This window comes from Sciurus vulgaris (assembly GCF_902686455.1).
Source record: "Sciurus vulgaris genome assembly, chromosome: 11".
Lineage (NCBI taxonomy): Eukaryota > Metazoa > Chordata > Mammalia > Rodentia > Sciuridae > Sciurus > Sciurus vulgaris.
In genome coordinates this window covers 31,944,872-31,967,842 of record NC_136472.1, presented here as the reverse complement: position 1 = coordinate 31,967,842, position 22,971 = coordinate 31,944,872, and the positions used below count along the sequence as shown (strand labels likewise).

The window sequence follows — 22,971 nt, the reverse complement described above, 5'->3', positions numbered from 1 at the left end:
AGGACATTTTTCTGTTATATGCTCACATAGTCTGTTAAATTTTTCTGTAATTTTTCCTAGCTTTTACTCCATTTACTTTCATTCACAAATTATTCTATGATTTTTTTCATTAAAATGCTGTCCTCCAGCCAAAAGGTAAACTTCAATTCTGTAAGGACAAATTCTATTTTTAAACTTTGTTCACTGTTATATTCCTTGCATATAAAACAATACATAGAACATAACTATCAAAAAATAGTTACTGACCTGGCATGGTGGTGCACACCTAGGATTCAAGTTACTTAGGAGGCTGAGGCAGAAAAATTGCAAATTCAAGGCCAGCTTGGGCAACTTAGGGAGACCCTGTCTAAAAATTAAAAAAGAAAAATTGGCTGGGGATGGTACTGGGTTCAATCTTCAGTACCTTGAAAAAAATAGACTGAATAAGTGATTGATTTAATATCTGAATTGCTTTGCTCATTATGTGTCATAGTCCAAAAAGTTTTAAGAATCCTTCACATAGTGAAGTCATACAATTACATAATACAAATGCCAAAGAGTCCTTAGATACTGTATATTACAACTTCTTGAATAAAAAGACTGAGACTGAGATGCTGGTATGAGTCTAGCACCTTCAACTTCCCCTAGCTGATGACAGAAGGTACATAATTGGGATCCAGCTCCAGTGGAATTTTAAAGAAATCATTCTGTTATCTGATATTATGGAAATATGTGTGGTTCCTACAATACCTCTAGATCTGGACACCATTTTAAATTGTTTGTTTGTTTGTTTGTTTTAATGATCCAATGGAGTCAAATGGGAGAACTAATTCCTTTTATGAAAAATGTTGAAAACACAAGTAATGTAGAATCATGTAGAGACTTTCCCTATTTGATTAAATGATTATATTGAACTGACCCAGAGATCCTTGGAGACTAGCCAACATGACTAATTTGTAATGTTAAAGCATAGAGCTCAAAGCTATCAATTCCACAATCCCTTCTCTGGAGGGAGGAAATCTACTAAGTTTAAATTAAAAGTGACCTAAATTTTTGGGTCAGTTTTAGAATTTCCAGTCTCATTACTTACCTGTCTTCCATATGCACCCAACCCATTAGCCTTATCATGTGCCTCTTTGCAATTCTTCAAATAGGCTGTCTTCCATCATAATACAGTGATACATGCACACCCATGTTTATAGCAGCACAGTTCACAATTTCCAAACTATGGAACCAGCCTAGGTGTCTATCAATGATGAATGAATAAAGAAAATGTATATATGCACAACGGGGTTTGGTCATAAAGAAAAATAAGACTATGTAATTTGCAGGAAAACGGATGGAACTAGAGACCATTATGTTAAGTGAAATAAGTCAAACTTGGAAGGTCAAGTGTCCTATGTTTTCTCTATGCTGAAACTAAAGGGGGGGGGGAGAAAAGAAAGGTGGGGACAGATTTTATGAAAATCAAAGGGAGATCAGTAGAAGAATGGGACCTAGGGGAGGTAGCTGGGGAAGAAGAAGGGAAGGGCCAGAGAATGATATGGCCAAGGCATATTGTTGTATTGTGAGCATGCAGGAATATGTAACAACAAATCCCAAACTTATGTACAATGATAGTGCACCAATAAAAAATGCAGAAACAACTAGACTGTCTTCTATTTCAGATGATTTTTACCTTCTTCTACATCAACTGATTGTATTTTCTTGTTATATCTAAGTCGAAGTCGCTCACACTCATCCTTCAAAACTCAAGTTGAAAATCACTCTGGAACAAAGGATCTCTTTCTTTCTCAAGGCAAAAATTGTTATGGCCATAACTCCCACTCCCTCTCTCTTCTAATATTCCACTATAACCTTGTCACTTATCTACCAAACCACCTTCCTGGGATGTAAAGCTAGGATTTTTGTACTATTCAGTCTCTCCAACTTCAGTGTAAGGCTTAATGTTAAATATTTTTATTTAAATATCATGCCAAAGGATTTTTTTCATAGTGATTTGAAACAAGACAAATGAATTGAAGCAAAACAACATTTTCTTATTTTATCCTAAGAAAATGTCTAAACTTCATAAAAATCATACTGTTTTGAGATAACAATTTCTCAGACATACCAGCTTTTGCATTCCCAAATACATAAATTGTGAATCATGAAAATTGATCATTAACTTGTCAACTATAGGATTCTTGAGCCTCTTATCAATATTAACTTATTTTACAACAGATGACAAACTAAATCGATTTGTATGGTTTGCTGTGGCTTACGTAGACATAGAAAAAATGCTTCTGCATGAACAGGCAAATAAACTTATCATAATAGCAATATCATAATTGAACTGCATGGACTGAGCTTATCAAGTTATTTATGTATGAACTATGAAATATGAATAAACATCACTGAAAGTTCCCTTCAAAATAATTAAATGGGAAGAATAGTTCATCTCCACTTAAATTTCTAACCTTTTTTTTTTTTTTTCCTGGTTGCTTCTTTAAATGACAGATTAAAATTGAGAGTCAAATGTGTACCCATATAGAGACCACAGAGCTTAAAAAGAGTAGATTACTACCTTTCCCATTCCCAGAGAATTAATACATAACTTATTTTATAACTGGTTCTTCTTAACAAAAATATAAAATAAAGATATAAGTACTATTTTGAACTCCCCAATGCAATGGTGGTTTTTTAGAATCAAGTCAGCTTTGGAGAATTTTTTATCTGCCTTGTTTTCTGAGATTACGTGGCATGATGGGTTTATATCATGATACATTTCCTTACCAATTAAACAGGGTCATTCCTATGATACATTTAATTGCATTTTGAAAGCACACTCCCAAGGTCATCTTACCTACAAATACGGCTTAAATTATCATTTACATCTTAAAGCTTTCTGGAGCTATTCCTTTGACTCAGACTTCTCTTGGGTCCTATATAATTTTTTTTAAATCTAAATGCACTTAGATTTGGATTTTACAGAAGCATCTCAAAACCCAAATTTCTAAAACTGAAATAATTATCTCTTATAATGCTGAAGACTATATTCTTCCTTTAATATTCTATACCCTGCTGGGTTTATGCAGTAAAGCAAGCCAGAAATCTGAGAATCTCATTAGTGCCTTTATTCTTTCACATGCTTCCATCCTATTCGGCCAGCTCTACTGCCCAAATAGATTCTGAATCTACCCATTTTTTTCTTTTCCCCACATGAATGCCTATGATTCTACTCCCAGCCACCATTTTTTCCATCTGATATTTGCAAAAGCACATATGGTTCCTGAAACTTTTCTCACTTAGATTCCTTGTAGCATCCTCAAAATTGGTGTCTAGTTTTCTGGTCTTTCTTATTCCAGTGCATTTTGCTCTGCTGCCAAAGTAGTCTTTCAGAGACTCATTGTACTGTATCATACAACTTGCTACTCTGTCACACATTTGTGTTACTTTCCAGGGCAAATAATTCCTAAGTGTCAGTGGGTTAAACAGAATTTTGCATGTGAACTGCATGTCTAATGTGGTTCAGCAGTAGTCCCTACTTATCCACATCACTGAAGGGTCCAGGTTGATGAAGCTTCAGTGATCGGATCACTGGACCATTGCAGCTGTACAGAGGGATGTCATGAAGTGACTGAGGAAGTGAGGCTTTCTGTCTGGATGTGAAACAGGTCATCCATTTACATTTAATTGATTAGAATCATCAGTGGCCACCCTTACTTAACTGTAAAGAGGGTGGAGAAATACAATCTTTCAACAAGCTCAAGAAAGGAGAAGCTGAATATTTGTGAATGACCTTCAGACCTTCTACAGCTTTTACTGCTGTTAGGATAAAATCCAAGGTTTGCAAAACAATTCTGAAGGCCCAACTCTCCTCCTCTTCTGTCACTTTATCTTCTTCCCTGAAGCCCTCACACTCCTATTTTTCTCACAGTACCTGAAATGTGTAACATTCATCATCTCACGTGTTTTCCTTTTGCTGGGATCCCTATCCTCCCCTTAGCCTTGGTGACTCTTAACTCCCCATCCCAGTTTCAGTTTAAGAAGCGTTTTTCTATCCACAAGCCTTTCATTATTCCCTTTGGCAGTTAGGTGCTCCTTCTGTCCACTTCCAGAGTACTGTGGAATTTTCTTCGGACATTTGCTTGTTTCTTAAAGTGTCCACCTTATCTAATTCAAAGTTAAAAATCACTATAGCAGTAGTTGTATGTGCATAACTGGAGTCTTTGCATGTCCATAACTAGCTCGAAAAATCAATACAAAGTAGGAACGTGTTAAATATTTTTAGAATGTTATTATTAATTATTGTTATTATTATGATTTTAATTTGGGCAATTTACAAGGCTTTTGGAAATGTCAAGTGACACCTTGAGGTTAAGATAGTGGAATATCTCAACCCAGAGGGAGCTTTTTCTAGCTCTGTATAAGATATGGAGGAGAAACATCAGAAGATAAGTATCTTTAAATTAAAATTTAAATTAAAGTTAAGGTCAATTAACCCAGTTCGTTTGTCCCATCATTCATGATAAATCCCTGTCAGTTATTTTACATGTAATGTACTTTATCATATTGCCGATTCATCAATCATACATTCATTCATTCAGCAAATTTAATGAGTGACTACCAAGTTATCAGGCATGGTTCTAGATACAAAATACATTGTGGAGAAAATGCAGTTACTGTTTAATAACAAATGGAAACATAATAAGAAGTTGAGAAACACTTTAACAAATGTGAGAGATGGGGAGAGGGGTCCATTAAAAAGTCAGGTGTTCATTCATGATGGTACTAATGACAGAACTCCCTGTTATTTTTTAAGCCTCAATATTGTGAAATTAACAATGCTCAAAATCTTTACCAATAAACTTGAAAGAAATTGTTAACAACTGAATAAATAGGTAGCATTAACACTATGTCTAACAGTGATAAATACTATGAAGACCATATAACTGAACAATGGATGCTAATGTTCTGGAAATAGAAGGGCAGTTTTTAATGGGATGCACAAGAGAGGCTCCCCTGCCAGCTGAACCAGGACCGAAAGGAGGAGCTGGAGTGAGCCACTCCAATTGGGAAAGAGGTAACTGGCAAAAAGAACAGCAATGCCAGGTCCCTAAGGAAAGACTATGTATGGCTGCCATATTTGATTTATAGAAAGGAAGTTCATGTGACTGGCTAAGAGAGGGTGAAGAGTGATTATTAAAAGAGAAATTTATATTCATTGAAGAGGGTTGTACTGGTGGGAAAATACAAATAACAGTTACAGGGAAGTATGAGTGTTTTTTCTTGTAGTTACCTATGACAATTTCAAAATATGCTCCTTGTGAAAGGGGATGGAGATATTGATTTCTCTATTTACAAATCTAGATTGGCATTTGTTTCAGCACCTATAGAAAACACATTAATATGACTCCACCCAACTTTATACAATCACATCTGACATCAGGAGTCAGTGTAATGAAGCTCAGTCTTCTGTCCTCTCTATCTGCCTAGGTGTTCTTCCCTCTCTGCCTTCACCACTGGTTGGATATACTGATACTTAAGTGAGTGATGTTCATAACCAGTGCCTTTAATTTAGATTAGCTAATTCAGCAATGATATGAAATTTTCATTCCCTTGCAATCAGAAGTAGGTTACATCCCAAGCCCTCAAACTCAAACTAGAAATTCCAACTTAAGCACAACAATAATGACTTCCATTTATATCATCACATCTCTCCAGAAGTGTCCCAAAGTGCCTTAATGATTACATATAGGCAATCATACCACCCACCCCTAAAACACAGCCACATCTAGGGGGAAAATGTGTAACTGTTTAATAACAAACAGTAACATAATAAGTAGAGAAAAACACTCCAACAAACGTTCCTGCTACATGTGAGGGATGGAGAAGGAAGCAAATTTAAAAGCCAGGCATTTATTTGTGATACTGAAAATGACGCAGCTTCCCATTTCTAAGGCTAAATATTATTCTGTTGCACATATATAGCACATATTTTCAATCCATTAATTTATTAATGGACACTGAGGATGTTTCTATCTCTTGGCAATTGTGAATGATGTTTCAATCACATGGGAGCCAGGCATCTCCAGAGCACACTGATTTCCAGTCTTTGGGTATATACCCAGTAAAGATCCATTTCTAGACTCTTGAGAAACATAGACACATTATGATAAGTGAAATTAGTCAGGCAAAGAAAGACCAAGATTGTATGATCTCATTTAAATGTGAGATCTAAGAAAGTTCATCTCATAGAAGCAGAAGAGTGGTTAATATAGGATGGAGTGGATGGTGGACCAATTAACTAGTTAATTGGGTGCAAAGTTACAGATAGATAAGAGAAATATGTTAATTCCACAATGTATACATCTATGAAAAATATCCTATTGTACTCCATAAATATGTACAATTATTACTGGTCCATAAAATAAAACTTGAAAAAGAAAAAAAAGATGGGGTTTCTTAAATATGCTGTAAGACATGTCACCTCATATTTAGCACATGAGAGAGTTCAGTATTAATTTCCTTGGTGTCTGTCACCCAGACCTATGGTACCACTAAAGCATGAAGGTAGAAACCAGTAACCATACACATTGGTCTATTGAACAGGAACATTTCCTATTTGTTATTCAGCACCATTTTGCTGCTGACCCCAACCTTTCCCTTTAAGAGAAGGGTTAAATTGATTCAAATATTATTTGATAATATAGAGTAACTGAAGCATAAAGGTGGTTTTAGATTTTCCAAGGGAACTTCATAAAAGTCCAGATTCATGGAACACCCACATCAGAATTCCTAAATCAGTTTATTCATAATAAGGCTCAAGAATCTGCTTTTAAACAAGCATCCTACATGATACATGTGTATAGGCACAGAAAAGATTTGGATAGCGCCTTAATACCCAGGGTGGAAACGTGAATGTACAGTTATGGAACAGGGAGCGTGAAGAACAGGAGAGACCATCGTAACATGATTATGTACGAAAAGGAAGTAATTCCAAACCTATATCTCCTTAGGCAGCTATGATTAGGACTTGAAATATAGTTCTCTGTGAGAAAACACTTTAGGTTATAAAAGAGCAGAGTTTAGAGATGGAGAAAATTTCAAGGATCATGTAATCTAACAGTCGGTTCACAAAACTAAACACAGAGGACAGAAAGGTCTTGTGACTTGGCTGAATCAATACATTTCTGATCTGAAGACCTGATCTAGAAAGTTCAATTTGATCCTGGATGCTTTCACTAATTTTCTCATTTCCTTTTCATTCATTATCTCATTCACCTCTAACAGTTTTAAACTTCTGCACTTTGCTGGCATACTGATTCCTTTGCCTTCTCTCTTTCCCTGTCTTCACTGATAACCTACACATTTGACTTGCTTCACTTAGTATTATTTCAGCCACAACGCCAGGCATCTGTGAGTTCTCACCAATGTAGGCAGTCACTGCTAGACAGTAGACATACAACTGTGCCTGCAACACAAAGCACGACTGCTGGAACCTAGAAAACTATTCTCTTGCACAACTTGGACACAATGGCTTATGGCACAGACATGATTCATTCATTCATTTAATAATTACTTATAGAGCACCTACAGTATGTATAACATTGCTAGGCATTAGTGGTAACAGAGTCATGTTTTCTTCCCTCCTAGACACTGAGTCTATGAAAAAAATATTAAAGAACTTCAAGAAAATAAAAAAATAACCACTTGCTATTTCCTCTTCTCCAGAGAAAGGAAATCTATTCAGAGTTCTCCAGCCAAAAAAGACAAACTTTCATTTAAAATAAATTAAGAGGAAAGATCACTTTCTTCTATTTTCTCATTTCAAAGGAATCAAAAACAAAATGTGTACACGGAGTGTGTGTTTGCTTGTGGTTTGTCTACTGCTTCCTTTATCAAGTCTTCAACAGGACAACCCATGCTGGGGTGTAGCACTGCTGACCTGACCAAAGTTACTCAGGAACTAAGTTGTTATCTTACAGTATGGGGTCACAATTCCCTCCATATATCCCAGACATATCACCTAGGTGATATCTAATCAGTATCACCCAGGTAATGATATCTAATCATTATCATCATTGCAAGGCAATGCTTGTTCTCAGAAAATGCCTATTGAAAAAAAAATCAAGAAAATGAGTATAAAATGACAATGATCAACTTCTAGTTTGATCAGATATAAGCTGATGACAAATAATGATGGTCAGGCCACCTCTTATTCTCATTAGTTGATGATCATCAGTGAGACACATTCTCTTCCAGAGTGTTATTGGTCTTCATCTTTGGTAGAAAAAAAAAATGTTTAAGAATCTTGGTTATTAATAAGCTATAAAATATTAGTGGCCACAGAATGAATTGTTTTGTCCTTTGGTAAGTGTTCCTTTTACATGTGAAATGCTTTCCTCTCTGATTTGTCCAGACTTAAAGCAAGACATTATGTATTGTTATTGTTCATTGTTTTGATTTTTTAGCTTTTAATCTTTACCTCCTCCTCCATAACCATTTACATAAAACCTTTTTCAAAAGGTATTACAATAATTTTTTTTTCAGGGATTCTTTTTATAAACACTGAATTTGGAGGAATGGGAATCTAATACACGTTGAAAGAATCTCTATAAAAAAAAAAAATTCTAGGAAAGAAAAGCCAGAGTTACAAAGTACTGTATTCTCAATGATCCCTTATTTCCCTGAACTGTCCATAGTCTCACTAAACAGTCCACAGGATAGATTTCCTTACAGTCAAAAACCAACTCTTGTGAGGTGCAGTGGCACCCACCTGCAATTACAGGTACTAGAGAAACTGAGACAGAAGGGCCTCAACCTCAAAGCCAGCCTAGGCAACTTAATGAGACTCTGTCTCAAAATTAAAATAAAAAAGGGCTGGGGAGATAACTCAGGGGTAGAGTGCCCCTGGGTTCAATTCCCAATACAAAGAAAAAAATACGCCTGAGTTCTGCTAGGTCCCCTTTAGGAAACCCTTCTTACTACTAACCTCTTAAGTTAGAAAGAGAGACATCTAGCTTATCAATTAAGTGCTGAGGATCAGTTTCTGGCCTTAATGGATATCCTCAGAGTATTATAGTAAATTAGTAGTGAAACAAAAGAAAGTCAGCTCTTAAACCCATAGCAGCTGTACCTGAGCTTTGACTCACAAATGAGCTGCAGCAACCAGATTGCTTCTCTTAATTCTCCAGCATCATCTTCCACAAATGAAGGGAATAGATAATACTGACTAATCACTATCAATTTGCTACTCCCTAATATTCAAAAACAATTTTGGCTATACTTGATTTTTATTGAGCCTATAGACTAATTCCTTCAGCATATGCTAGCAAATTTATTTTAAAGAATTCCAAAATACTCTTTCTCTTGGAGCTATTACCTGAAAAAGCATGCTAGTAGCAATTAGAACATGCCAAAGGAGTTCATAGTGACGTTAGTACAAGTGTGTCCAATTCTTGCACCCCAATTCAATGTTCCAACTATTTAATATTTATTTTGATACATTCTTTCTTTATTTTAGGATATTATAACAACACAACAGGTTAAGTTGGAAATTCTTTTTATAAAGCAGTGATTCTTATAGGCTGCAGAGATAGAAGCAACATCTGATAGAGAATGAGGAACCAGCTGACACTGTTCAATCCTCCTGCTGACTGATGGTCACTGTACCTAGTTTCTAAGAGTAAGCACCAAAAGAAATTTTGGTCGTGTTCACTCATACAATCATTAATTAGAGCAAAAGACATGAAACTGAGATTTTAGAAGGTAGTTGATACTGATGACACAGAAAGTTGAAATTTTTATCTATAATTTCAGGTCATATAAGAAACTCCCCCTTTTCTTTACTATATGTAACATAGATTAAAGTGAGAAATCACATGTCTTCAAGTCAGAAAAACCTCAGTCCAACATCTGATCATGCCTTTATCTAGGGACATAATTTGGAAAAACAACTTAAGTTTTCTGAAAAATAGTTTCCTCATCTGTGCATTATTGATAATTATTACCTAATAAATTGAAATGCTGTAAAAGTGAAAAGTGTCTATAAAGATTTCTTTGAGTCAAAATTAGTATTATATTTATAAAAGTTCTATAATTTAGCTGTGTCCCTTGTAACACCTCAAAACCTTCTTGATATGACTCCTTCTGTATGTGTGTATAGATATATATATATATATACATACCTTTATAACTTTTTACTATTTAATAATTTCAAAATATGCATAGTAAATCTGACTCCCATAATGTATTTAAGTGTCATTGTACATATGTTATAAATTTAATACTACTCATTTGAACATGATTTTTTTCTTACAAATGTTCTGAAATTAATTTTTAAAAACAGTAGGGAATATCAAAGATTATTTTGAAAAATATCAAAATTTGGGTTAATGAGAATCTGTTGCTGAGTTGTAGAAAATATAAATTAACAATTCTTAAAATTTTTAGAATAGAGATAGAGTGGATCAAAGTAGAATAGAGACAGTATCAACTCAATTCATAAAGTCCAAACAACATCAATGACTTTGCATAAGGCAAAGCAATCATTTCTATTGAAAGGAGGAAAAGAAGGATGATTCTGGTGTTTTGCAATGTAGAAGCAAGTTAAGAAAATAAAATAGCACATCTATATATAGTAGCTTATATAACTATATCCTAGATCACGTATGGCAAAAACATTTGATTTATGTTCTAATATACATCAACTGAGGATGACTTTTTTGAATGAAAATATTAGTAAAGGCTGGTTCATAATGAGGAGGCCCATCTATAAATGATAAGAGATGTCTATCTTTGAGAAAGAAGACCTAACAAAACTAATATTGACAACCTTATCGTTTTTCCCCAAGAATAAATCAATATAGTGCAGAAAAGGGTATTTATAGAAGTGACTTTTTAAGCATTTTAAAATGCTAAGAAAAATACCACAAAAAGACAGATTTGAATACACAAAAGAATTCCATTGCAAAAATTTAAAAACTAACTTTAAAAAAAAATGAAATAGAAAACATGTCAATCAAATTTCAAAGAACTAATGAATAAATAAAACTTCATTCATTTGTATGTAAATAATAAAGATTCAAATGGGTATGTTAGGGAAGAATATAAAACAGGTAACTTCTACAAAAATTATAAACTGAGTAACTGAACATACTGAAAAAAATATTAGTCATGCCAATAATCAATCATATCAATTTCATGAATTAGCATAACATTTTGCAAATATTAAACTAACAGAATATTAAAAACAAAAGCAAAACTTTTAGTATTCTGTCAGATAAAGCCAAAAAGAAGGAGAAATAAAAACAGTTTCTAAGTTAGTACAATAAATCAATGCACAAAAAATTAAATGTTACATCAGCATGATAGTGAAAAGAAAGCAAGCTATATAGTCCCAACAGTAAACGGTTAAACAAATAGTAAGACAGTTACTAAATATAGCTGATAAACATCATCACTGTGAAAATTATGTGAGATGAAAAAAATTAACAATTTTAAATTAAAGTAGAAAGTAACATCATCTGAGAAATTAATATAAATATATTCATAAAACTTGAGTGTGATTGGAACTTGGAAAAATTAGATTAACAGTTGCCTTGTGCATTAAGTGCCAGGTTTGTTTGTACTTATAAAACTTTAAATTTCCTTATGTATTGCTGTATTATGCTTTTCCTGTAAAGAAGAAGCATATAAACAACTTTTATCATATTGCTCCTTAAAACTGACTTGAGGGAGGAGATCAGAGATTACTTGAAATATAGTATTTAGAAATCTGCATTATAGTTCTTCAAATAAATGCTCACACACTCTGTATGTGGTGAAAATCAGGAAGTACTACGAATGGGGCAAGGTATAATTTCAACCAAAGTCTGTTATGTTTCTAATTATGCCCTGAGTGGCAGTGGTAGGTTCTTTCAAGTCATTTCAACATGTACCTGTTTCAAACTCTTGCTTAATAAGAATTTTTTGTGATTTAGTTCATTTATCATAGTTGTATAACAACACACTTTCTGAAATTCTTTTAATATACAACAATTTTTCCCTTGATTAGAAAGTATATACATATAATGAGTCAGAAAGATGATCCTATGGTTATTGTCTAAAATACAAGATAAATGTTGGTAAGTAACTCTCACACATTGCTGATAGGAATGCTGTCAATATAGTAATTATAGAAAACAGTGTGAAAGTTCCCCAGGAATTTATTTATTTATTTAAATGTCTTATGTGTGTGTGTGTGTATATACATATATGTATATATGCATATAAGTAGTAGATGAAAACATACCCTTATTTTATTTATTGATATTTATGGGTACTGATGATCAAGCCCAGCACTTCACACACACTAGGCAAGTGCTCCACCATTGAGAGCTACAGTCCCTGCCCAATCATAAATTTAAAAACAGAACTACCATATGATCCAACAATTTCATTGCTGGATATGCCCCCAAATGAAATCAGTATGTCAAAGAGATATCTGCACTTTCATGTTTATTGCAACACTAATCACCATTGCCCAAATATAGAATCAACCTGTGACTATCAATGTATGAATGAACAAAGAAAATGTGGTGTTAAAATACAATGGAATACTACTCAGCAACAAAAAAATGAAATCCTATCATTTTTCAGAATATGGATGAACCAGAAGACATAATGATAAGAAAAATAAGCAAGGTTCAAAAAGATAGGCACTGCATGATGTCACTTACATGTAAAATCACAGAAATAGTGTGAAGAGGGTGGTAGAAAGAGATTGAACACAATGTCATAACATCCAGGAGAAATATATGTTAGTGCACTGTTACACAGAGGGTGACTACAGTTTCCCATACTATATCGTACACTTAAACATGGCTAGAAGAGGAAATTTTAAATCTCACCCCAAAAAAATGATAAATATTTGAAATGACAGAGGAGTTAAATATGCTGATTTGATCATTACATATCCATATATCAAAACATAACATTATATCCCACAAAATTAAAATTATTATGTGCTAATTAAATGGCTTTTTTATAAAGAAATATGATTTTGGAAAGAATCCTGGAATTTACATTGCATACACCTAAGCCCAAACTCAGATCTAAAATCTAAAAACTGAGTTAATTCAGCTTCCTGCTCACAATTTTCTGTGAAATGGCGAAAATAATAATACCTATGAATGGTATTATTTTTGGCATCCCTATGAATAAGATAGTATCTGACAGTTTACATACATAATAAATGCCACTAAATGCTAATTTCTTTCCTTTTCTGGCCACTTGTTATGAGCAGAGCAGACGTGAACTTAGAAGAACTGTTCATCAAGCTTTGCTACAGCTATCTAGCTTTCACAGACTTCCTACTGGAACCTACCCATACATGGAGTTAAAGAAGCTCCACCCCTTTTCTACCCTCCCTCAAACCCCAAGAACAGCCTCTTTAATTCCTTTCCAAGAGATATCCTGCTGAATAGAAACATCATTGCCCCACTTGGGAAAAAGCAAGAATCCCCTGCTTAAAAATTGCTTACAGTTAAGCAGCATAATCTTAAGTGTCAGTAGCTCTTCTATCTCTCTTCAAGGTAGGCAACTTAACATAATTACTCTTCAATGCCCCATGTTGACATGATTTTGCAGGGAAGAAAGAAAGAAAGAAAGAAAGAAAGGAAGGAAGAAAGGAAGGAAGGAAGAAAGAAACAGCACAGTCAAATAAGGAAGACTGAATAGTGAGGTAGTTAGTAGGGGGGAGCCTGAGGAGTTGGTCTACCTGGAAGCCAATTCTACCCAGCAGCATGATCCAGGGCAAAATTTAGTAAATTTCTGTGCAATTTTCTTCATCATTTAATCAGGAGTAATATCAATCACTCCTAATAGGATCACTGTGAGATTAAGTGAGCTAATACTTAGAACATTGTCTATTAGGTAGTGAGTGCCTGATCAATATTAGTTATTACAATATCCTCTAAATGAAGAGCCATAGGAAGAAAGGAAAAAGGAGCAACATAAAAAGAATAAGAGTATAATGAAATGATCAAGACTCTGGTGACAGAATTTTTTTCTTAAATTTACCAGCTGGTTGGTTTGTGCAAATTATCAAGCTTGTCCAAACTCAGCTCTTACATATAGAACCACATATCCTTGACAAGCTTCTGTGAGTGTTTTAAAGGAAATCACTTTCAAGCACAAGACAAAACCCACTTACACACACACACACACACACACACACACACACAAAGTACAACATATATTAGCAATTTCTAAGATTAATAAATGTTTCTTATTAAATACAAATTTTTGTCTGCAATCAGGGTAGACTGGACATACAATTTCCAAACAAGAATGCATTCTTTCCACCTATGGGCAAAAGATTGCCTTACTGGTTTTTCTTACTAATCTATGCCACCAAGATATATGGAGTATAAATTATGTATGAAATGTAGCCAGGCAATTAGAATACCACAGTGAATAACACAAGTATCCCTGCCTGCATCTTTATAAAGTGTATATTCTACAGGGACATAAAAACAAATGGAAATAATTTTTGAGTATGCTCAGTGCAGATGCCATGATGTGTTGGTCTGGGACTGTATGAGGAAATATTGGTTAGAATGAAGCATAGGAGAAAAGAGAGTTTCCAGATTGAGAAAGGGTTTGAGGTAGAAAAAGATTTCTGGATTATATCAAGAGAATGGTCCTGTGACTGGAAAACAAACAGAAAAGGATAAGTGAAAGTCACTGTGTTCAGAGAGTTGGGTAATTAAACAGATTCCTCCCCTGACTGGGTCTTTTACTGTGGTAGGGTGTTGGATTGCTGCAAAATGGGAAGATTTAAATAATGAAATGACAGGACTTCATCCATGACATCATTACCCTTTGTACATGTATGATAATACAAATAGTATGAATCTATATCATGTACCACCATAGAAACAAAATGATGTACCCCATTTGTGTACAATGAATCAAAATGCAGTCTGTAAAAAATTAAAAGATAAATAAATTTAAAAAATTGAAAAGAGAAAAAAAAAAAAACTGATTTGGGGCCATGGCATTAAAAATGCAGCAGGAAGAACTAAAGAAAGGAGACTTAATAGGAGGCTATTTTATTTAACATGTGCCAGGGTGATGGCAGAGGAATGAAGAGAAAGGAATAGATACAAGGTGCATTCTGAAATCAGAAGCAGTCATACAAGAGGGGATGAAAGAGGTGGGTGGTGTGAAGACAAAGATGAAATGGGGATGTCAGAAGTAAACTCCTGGGATAATGCTTTTTAAGCAACCAAAAATCTATTTCAAGTCTACCTCATCTATAGCTCACATTTTACTTCTCTGCTCTTATGCAGCTGTCTCTTGACTTCGCACTGCCATGCCCCTTTCTCCGAATGGCTCAAGAGTTTAATGTGCTGGCCTCACTTGCTGGGTCTTCTCCTGACAGCTTGGCTATTACTGCAGTTAACCAGCTTTATGTTCATTGTCCTAGAATTAGATTGCAGATAACGGAAAAGTGGGGGCATATTTAATAAATATATGTGAATATGTATCAGGTGTTCATACCGAAGCTGACATTCATAACTGTCTCTGTGGTATGACCTCAAGCCGCTGACACTCACAAAAGCACCGGTTTTCTTGTTATTTTTCTGCAGAATTGAGCATAGGCTCAGGTGGGAGGACAAGAGAGGTGAAGGGCCAGAGAGGTGAAATTCAAACAAACTTTTGATATGTAAATATCTTCGTCTGTTAATAGCATGGAAAACCTTGTAATTAAGGCAAATTGGCAAAGCAAACAGACAATTAGCCTGTCCTTTTGGGGCATAAACAAGGTAGAGATTCCAAACATTTGCTGGAAGAGAAAACACTTCTTGGCCAGGATCTTATTAGTCTTCCTAACTGTGGTAAGCACATAGTGCTGGGAGGTTAAACACACTCAGGTTGTAGGAATGAACTAAGCAAGGAATGAATGAATGCTCTCTTCCACTGCATTTCCTCTGGTCAGAGAACTGTGCACATAAATTACCCAGTCCGCTTCCATGCAAATGCATTGGCTAAACAACTTTAAAATGATGTATGCTTGGTTGAGTACATTTGTGTTCGTCTACACTTGCATACACAAAAATATATCAGCAAACCAGAGGCTTGATGTTTAAAATCTGGAATGACGTGACGCTAGTTCGGCCATAGTTTATTTTCAAACATGCTGCATCTGCAAAATGTTGGGTAATGATGATGAAAGCCCTTTCAGAATAATTACAGTCCAATCATTTAGCACCCAGGCCCTCTGAAGCTCACTGTCACTTGTACAGCTCCTTAGAAATTAACGTCTTTGCCACAGTAAGGAAGGTACCGCTGCAGTAACTTACTGTTTTATATCCCAATAATGAGGATTTGAATGATGAAGTGTGATAGCATTAACTGGCCGTGGCCCAGCTGTATTAATAATTGATTGTTTTAATCTCTCTTAACCCCTCCCTGGCCTCTTTTCTCCCAGCTATTTTCTCCTTGAGAACAAAGTGTTTTCTTATTCTGCAATCTGCAGAAATTTATCTTAATTGGGCCTTATTCATTTCAAGAATATTGCTTTGCACTATGTCACATATACTATTTTTAGTTTAAATTAGGTTAGATAAAGCTAAGGCACAGTTCCTTAGACCCAGTTTGCCCAGAATTTTCTATAATTTGAATTGACTTTAAGATAATCTACACTGAGTTCAAAGACCCTTTTGTGCACTCTCTACTTTTATTTATGCCATGAAAAAAATTTCACTGCTCTTTCAATGTATTTGTATATGATAAATTATAAAAAGTTTTTTTTTTTTTAACCTAATTAAAGACAGTATTTTCCATCCCACTCCTAATTTAGTCAAAGCCATTTGTCTTTCAGTCTGTTGGTCATTCATGAATAGGAGAGAAATGACAAAAGACAACACTGGTTCCCATCAAAACAGCCAATATCTATACTGAGCCTCTCAAATTGTAAAAAGTTATTAGGTCATGCTACCCAGACGACAGTCCCACAGGTGATCTAACAATGTTTATAAAGTGCGATTCACATCTTTATCCTAAGTGGGCTGTTACAACTGAGAACCATGAAGTTTTGGAATTGGTAGTAGAAAAGATGAGCTCTAGACAACACTCTTTCACTTCCTGCATCAAGCTGAGCAGATACTTCTGTCCAATTTATTTCTTAATGCATAAGATATATTTGATTAAAATAGCAATCACTTGTTTGGGGGCATAGACCCTGATTCTGCAACCAGGCACAAAGATTCTAAGCTGTTAAGGCACCTGCTTGCTCTCTGACTTTGAAAATTAGATCTTGCTTGCGTGTCTGAGAAAGCCATTACCTCTGAAGAGTATTCACAAGTGTAAGAAGATGGGGGGAGAAATGCTTACTATATAGACTTGTTTTAGTGAACTTTTTTTACTGCTGTGACTAAAGGACCCAGACAGCACAATTGTAGAGGAGGAAAAGTTTATTTGTGGACTCACAGTTTCAGAAGTCTCAGACCATAGACTGCAGGCTCCATCCCTTGGGGTTCAAAGTGAAGCAAGACATATTGGTGGAAGAGTAGTGGAAGAAAGCAGCTCACGTGATGGAAAGCAGAGAGAGAGAGACTCCACCCACCATATACAAAGTATATACCCCCAAGCCACGCCCTCAATGCCCCACCTTCTCCATCCACACTGCACCTGCCTTCATTTACCACTCAATCCCACCAGGTGATTAATTTGCTGATTGGGTTAAAGCTCTTGGCACCTGATCATTTCTTCTCTGAAACTTCTTGCATTGCCTCACATGTGAGCTTTTGGAGAACACACATCCAAACCATAATATTTGACCCAGAACCAGCACATTTGAAACAGCACATATCCCACACTCTTCAGTCATTTATTTTAACTATTCACTTCCACAGCTTTGATTTGGTACATGGTGAGTATTTTTATTGGTTCATTATTGTCTTCTCATGCTTGCATGAATGTTTCATAGAGCAGACTTAACTTTTTTACTGAGTTACTATTGCCAGAATTGGAAAATTGTTTGACATATAGAAGACATTACATTATATATACTGTGTATGTGTGTTTTGAGTGGATTAATAAATGCATGAGTACTTACTCAGAAAAAATGTTTATGCAGTAATTATTGCCAAATAAATTAGAAAAGGGAAAAAAGTATTTTAAATATCTTGAGTCCAGGGTTCCAGTTCTACTACTTTTAATTCACTGGATGACATTAGATAATAGATTCATCTCTTTAGACCTTGGTTTGGACATACTTATACCAAGGAACTTGAGATGTGGAGGTTCATCATTTAGATATGAATTCCATGATTTTTGCTTACTGGCATTCAGTCTTTGTGGAATCTCCTCAAGTATGGATTAAAATAATGACTTACTTCTAAGGCACAGAATACAGCAAGATAACAATGTTCAAGGTTATAGAATGTATGATTATAATGTAGGCTTCTTAGAGACTAGAGACTTCCTCCTTTGCTCACCATCATAAAGCAAATGGCTACGTTGGCAAAGCTCATGTGAATACAAACTGAGGACTGCCTTCAGAGCACAGCCAGGAACTCAGGCCTTAGTCCAATATCCCTCAGAAAAACTCAGTGATGCCAACAGCCCTGTGACCTTAAAAGTGGATCATTCCCCAGTCAAGCCTCATAGGAGACCTTGCTCTAGCCAAGTCTTTGATTGCTGTCATGTAAGAACTAGAAACAAAAGACCCATAGTTGTTGGGCTAGACACCTCTATACAGATATTGTGATCCACATTTGTGAATTATTTTATCTTTTTATTTTTGAGGTGCTAGGGATTGAACCCAGGGCCTTGTGCTTATAAGGCAAGCACTCTACCAACTGAGCTATATCCCCAGCACCCATGTGAATTATTTTAACCACTGCATCTAAAATTGTTATGCAATTATAGATAACTAATAGCAATGCAGAATATTTCCTTTACTGTAATGGAAATACTGAGCCTAGTAACTGTGGAGGAGAGGAGTTGATCATGCCTCCACAATTAAGAGTTACTAATATTTCAGAGCAAAGGCACAAAACAAATTATGATAGAAAAAATAACCCTCATACTTCATTTGCTTATGTATTTTACCATCATACTATGACAAAGTGGGCAATGATGTGTTTCAGACACAGTTTCTCTTTTATTCTTCTGTTTGCTTTTTCTCATAGTTTCCTCAATGCCTTAACCTCATTTCCCCAGGCATCGCCCTGACAATTATTTTGCTCGAGGTCAACAAAACAGATCCCATTATGTGCACATGCCCTTTGCAAACTGCTCACCAAAGTAAACACTATTAAAATTAACCTGTGGGAGTTTGGTCTGCTCCTTTCACAAATTTTGCCTTCACAAAATATAAACCAAAAGGTAATCAAAATTCAGACATTGAAAAAAGATGTCATTAATTAGTCCACCTAGATAAAGTCATCCAGCAAACCAGGATTACTAATACTGCACAAAATATCAACTTAGTTCTCATTTTTTTAGAAACCAATAATACATTGGAAAAGGCCCATCAAAAAGATATTCAGATCTTTCTGCCTTTGGCTTAGTAGGCTTCTCATGATTGACATAGTTGAGTTTTTGTGTTTGTTTTTATTTGTTTTCACAAAAGAAATAGTGCACGAAAAACTAATGAGTATTAAAGTGATACAGGTATGCCCTGGTTTATCCATTACATGCCTAATATATATTCTCATAAATGCACATGAAGAATAATTGACAATATCACATGAAAACCTTAACAAATAAGGAGTGGATTCAGGGAGACTTAGCAAGTACATAAATATATGAAAAGAGCAAGTTTTAAAATAAACAAATCCCTCACATTTTATACTTTAGATTCATCTAATAAAAACACATTGTTGCAGAGCTGAAAGAAGCATCAGAGATCATTTCCCTGGAAGAGGTGGTGAGCTACCAAGCAGAGATTAATTCTAGCAGAAGAACAGGAAAGAAAAATGTCATATTCAAAGACACTTAACAAAACAATAGTGTGATGATGAAATCTATATCATGAAATTACATTTTCATTTTCTAAGTCATATCTATTAAACCCAAATTTTAGGGGATAGTTGAGGTAGAAAGGGTAACTTCATTGTTAAATAGAAAGAAATATGGATGATTATTGCCAATAATTACCCAGCACTGGTCAGGCAGTTACAATTTGGGGCAGTTCTATAATGAATAAATGAATGCATGAATGAAACAAAGATGAGTGGATAAATGGGTGGACGTGTAGGTGGTTGGGTAGATGAATGGAATGCAGTCTAATCATGTGACTCTTCAAAATTCATGTAATTTTTCTTTTAGTTTACAACTCATTGTTACCTAGGACTGAGAATTTATTTAATGCTAGGTTCTAAATAGCCATTAAACTGTAGTAACTTTTCATAGTGCCTATCTCCAATTTTTCTGCAGGTAGGAAACTAAATACCTGTTTAAGAAAATCTTTATTCTTGGTATTAGGTAAAGTGAAGTGAAAGGAAGATAGACATTAAAGCCTTAAAAATGCATTTTTATTCAACTAGGAATTCCTTCTGTAGTATCCCAGCCTATACCATAAGAATAAGAAATAAATCTTGGATCAGAATCAAGGAAATTCTGTGCATGATGGTGCCATTTTGTTTGAACAGCAACCATATTACAGCTGAACTTTCCATTTAGTGGCATAACTGAAATAAGGGAAGGATTTTTTGTTGTTGCTTGGCAATGGATTCATCCTCTGATCTCTGTACACACTAGCATTCTTCATGTGCACAAAATAAGACAACACTATTTTAGAAAATAAGCTCTTTAACAGATAAAACCCAGATCCAGATCTATCTATTTATAAAAAATGCCTGAGATGGTGGATCCTGATGACTATCTTGACAGTTGGGAAAATAGGCTTATCATTTTATTGGGCTCTGCAACCAGGCTAGTACCAGCTAAAAGAATAACTGCTAGAAATAACAAGAAAGGAAAATCTGTTTGCTTGTCCTACGCATCATTGTGCTCTGTTCTCTAGAGAATTTGCAGGTGTGAAATTATTCCCCAGGAAGACTCACAACACTCAACAGCACCTGTTTTAAGGGAATCTGTAGAACCTCATCTCCTTTACAAGCAAATTGTGAAATTAAGATTTTCTTCAGATGTGTATGGAATTTCTTTTCATTGACAATAGACACTTCTTTCTGTACCATGTGGCCTAGTAGGTGGTGAATTCTAATCAGATTTTCATTGTTCTCCTAGCCTCTTCAAAGTTACTATTACCAAGATTTATTCTAATCAAAACCCTTAAAATAAGAAAATTACTTAATCATTTGATGGAAATAATAATTTTTGCATCATGGGAAAGTGGTAATATATTACAAGTAAACATCTCATCATAGTGTCTGACATCTAGGCAGTGCTATTAAATGACAGCTGGTGTCAATAGCAATAGAATTTGCCACAGCCTTCCCCATTGTGTCCTGTGTCTGCCACCATTGCCAATATCTTGAACTCAAGACTATCATCTTTTTTTTTAACTTAGAAAGATAATAGTAAAAATTATCTATTAAAAAAATCAGAGTGGGATCTAAGTTACTTTTTAATTTTTATTTATTTTTTTAATTTATTTTTATTGTAAACAAATGGGATACATGTTGTTTCTCTGTTTGTACTTGGAGTAAAGGTATACCATTTGTGTAATCATACATTTACACAGGGTAATGGTGTTTGATTCATTCTGTTATTTTTTCCATCCCCCCATACTTTTCTAAAGCATATCATCATTTCATTGCAGGCATCTTTAACAAAAATGAAATGTTAAAGAATACTAATTTGGCAATAGGTAAATCCTTAGGTTTTTGAACTATTAAAGTTATACTATTTTTCTTTGGCAAGTAACTTAGCTTCTGTTTGCTTTCCTTGCTTTGAAAAATATGTGTGTCCTCTACATCACTCTATACATCTTTTTTATAATTTCTCCTTTTAAAATGTACTATGGTGGAAACCTATATTACTGTGAATAATTATAGCACTTATCCAGTTTAAAGATCATTCTAGGTTTAACTGAAAATTCCCATTTTTCAGGAAGTGAAGAATAAGAAAGCATTTAAATATTTATTGTTACTACCCATATTTTCTGGGTTCGAAAAATGCCAACAGATACATATTTTTGAATAAAAATTAAAAAGTAGCTTCAAGGAGGAAGTGACATAGGCCCTTGAGAATCTAACTATAAATTGGAATCCCCCAAAATAAGGCACATGCATCCAGGTCCTCTGCCCAAGATGAGGGAACACTTCTGACAAGAGCAAATTAAGCAGAAGGTGTGGGTGGTATTCATGGGAAATAAAAACCATGCCTAATTTTGGTCTGTGGAGAAAGATAATTTCCACTGTGGCCGTTTTCAAAATGTACTAGCGGAGAATGTATTGGTGAGAAGTGTGATTTTGTTAATGCAATAAAACGTCTTCGAGTAATAATGGAGACAAACATGCATTTCAAATCTTACATGAATATAAATAGGAGAAACAGATCTCCCGGGACCCCTATCTTTACTGAAGAGTTAGTTTGGTTATGAGGAAAACCTTACAACTCAGTTGTAACTGCTGTTTGAGTTCGTTCGTCCATGGACCAATTTCTTTTTCCTAAAAGTGTGAAGTACTATTGTCCTTTGTTTATTGAAGAATTAAGTCTTAATAAGTTCGTTCAACAACAAGTGCCTCATGAATGTCTATTTTATATCCTGGCATGGCACTGAACGTGGCAGGATAAAAAACAGTTTTATCAGCTATTGTGTACTCTGCAAAAGAAAGAATTCTGAAGAAAACATGGTTTAAAAATGAAGGTACTTAGTAATTTCCAAAATAGTAAATCAAGAGAGGGTGTTTCTTGAATTTGTTCAATAGTTAAGTCATATCTCCAAAGATATCTTTCTTTCTATACTCCCACCATAGCCAGCTTTTGAAAACCACTTCCTTAATAATTAGAATGGCTGCACAGTTCTAAGCTTCTCATTCATAC

General features: G+C 34.8%; 1 protein-coding gene across 5 annotated transcripts in view; it reads right to left on the bottom strand.

Annotated features, from left to right (window-relative positions):
* The window catches only part of LRRC4C (leucine rich repeat containing 4C), a 1,247,103-nt gene that overhangs the window by 957,433 nt on the left and 266,699 nt on the right, over nucleotides 1-22,971 (bottom strand). Inside the window, exon 3 of one of the 5 annotated variants that reach the window (XM_079102773.1) lies at nucleotides 247-346. The exons of the other annotated variants lie outside the window; for them this stretch is intronic. The gene's annotated coding sequence lies outside the window, so the exon portion shown is untranslated. The remainder of the gene's footprint in view (nucleotides 1-246; nucleotides 347-22,971) is intronic. 5 annotated transcript variants of the gene reach the window in all.